Below are 2,420 nucleotides of genomic sequence, written 5' to 3'. Positions count from 1 at the left end.
AACTTTTGAATATTAAACCTAATGGTGTTGAATGCTGCATGCTGACTCATTAGGAGACAGATCCTAAACATAAACATTATAATAAACATTTGTTTCCCAAATAACATTCTCAATGTTCAGAATGCTTAAAGTCATGAGCTTTTTTAAAAATGTTTAACTGAAACCTGGAAATGTGCTATTTCATTTCAAAGCTTGTATTATATCTATGATATAAATGTTTTTTTATATAAAATTAACCCATTATGCAACAGGGGTTTGAGCAAAAGTCACTGTGAATAAGGGAATTTATCAATATTAATTAGCCGTTTCACTACATTATAGATAGCTGAAGGATTATGATACAGTATATCGATTTCGCTACAAATTGACAAGCATATTTGATGACACTTACCAAACAAGTTTTAAACAGCGGAGAAATAGTTCACCACGACGATAGCAATGCAATGTTTGACTGCATCTCCCTATGTGATATATCTGTATTTGGGTATATACAGATCACGTAATTCAGGGAGCACTGTTACGTCAGGTCACCAACCATTATTACGACGCTCATTTGTCATAGAGCTCCTTAGGATGTTTGTATAATCTTTATCCAAATTTTCATATGGCCGCAGTTACGGCGTTTATTTTACAGTTAATGTAACAGGGTGTCATTATATTTTTCTGTCTTTATGGTGGCAGACCACTTAAATAAATCTGAGTAGGCGGTTTCTACAAGTGGGTCAGATAAAATATTAAATATACAGTAAAAGCTCACACCTATTCATACCCTTTATGTACTGTATATCTACAATTACGTATACTACGTATACAGTTATCGTATACTATAATACGATAACTACCATTACAAAATGTCTCCCTTTTGATTTGAAGTGGTTCTTTTAAATAAGTAAATTGCAATCACTTAGCCTACATCTGAGCTCCTAATTCATCGCGACGACGGACTGAGACTCCAGTCGGATTTGTGAGAAGGGGTGTGCCTGTTTTAAAACCGATTCATACGTCTTAAACACATGGACATAGATAGCAGTCTGTGTTATATAATTTATCTTTTTATTTTATTTAAATTTAAGTATCACATACACATTTTCAAAGTAACTGTACCCCTTTTAATTATGATCCCCATCGCTCACAGCTCCGAAGGTGAGACGAGGGCTACTTCAGATGGGATTTCCAATATTTCTCTCTTAGCTTGTATACCGGTGGAAAGGAGAGGGGTCTTAAAACGTGTTGATAGTAAGATTGGGATGTATTTGCAGTCTAGATATAGTTTTTTTAATGTTCGGAGCCGCCACAGATTCATTTTCTTACGACTGCTTTTCTGGATGACAATGACAATGCAAACGATGGTGTTAAGGCGAGACTGTGCCTTAAGGCTCCTCTGCTTACAATATTCAGCGCGTAAATCGCAAACGAGCGCCTTCCCTTACGATGAAAATGCAGAAAATAAGACCACGAGATTTAAACCTACGGCTTACAAATTTATGCGTAAACACTAAAACCGTATCTTTAGCAAAACTGGCGAGACAATGTGTTTTATCATTTAAAAAAGTACTGGAAAATAATTAAAGGTTATCACGATAAACAGAGGTTACTGATCTACTACTGTACGCTGTGACCAAAAATGAGAGTCCCCCGATCCTCGCAGCCTTCATGCTTTGGTCTTGGCCTGGCCGTTTTTTTTAAGATAATGGGGTCAAGTTAAGAAATTATGCAAGTTTCTAATCAAATCCAAGGGCGCCTCGATCTCCTAAACATCTTTAGAAGGCCGGCGGACCACACTGCACGGTCCGGGTCCGGGCCCTGACCCGGTTCTGGATAATGCCAGCTTAAAGTGAAAAATTCTACTGTACATATTATGTTTCTTATTATGGTATATATGTATAATATAGCGCGACCGCTTCACGAAGCTAGAAAGAAAGTTATCCGCCATTTTTATTTTACCTGCAATTGAATTTGCCATTAAAATCATTATTAATACCGCAGCTGCTAAATAACTTACCTAAAAGCGTTCAGATACAAAAGCACTTGAGCTGTAATGTTTGTATACTGTTGGCCCGATGACCTACTTCAAGAAGAATTGTTACATAGACCGCCAAGGACTGTCATCACACTTTACGTCATAAAGCGCTTTAAAACTTTAGACAAGTTCAACACCTCATATTTTGTACTGTTTATCATGGTAAAAGCAACTCAAAGCAATTATAAAAATGATCGAAAGGTAAAAATACAAGCTTATACGAGCTGTCGTTTTAACATTTATAACATATATTTAAACAAAACATATATAATCTATTTTAATAAAATAGAAAAGTGTTCTTAGTCTTCACTTAAAAGCTGTTAGAAGCTGCCTTTCTGACAAGAGAGTTCTGTGAGTTCCACAGTCTCAGTGCATTAAAGTCAAAACCAGTTGCTTTTTA

Source organism: Lepisosteus oculatus, unplaced genomic scaffold (genome assembly GCF_040954835.1).
Source record: "Lepisosteus oculatus isolate fLepOcu1 unplaced genomic scaffold, fLepOcu1.hap2 HAP2_SCAFFOLD_50, whole genome shotgun sequence".
NCBI lineage: Eukaryota > Metazoa > Chordata > Actinopteri > Semionotiformes > Lepisosteidae > Lepisosteus > Lepisosteus oculatus.
The sequence above is the reverse complement of the archived record's forward strand: the minus strand, read 5'-3'. Positions refer to the sequence as shown.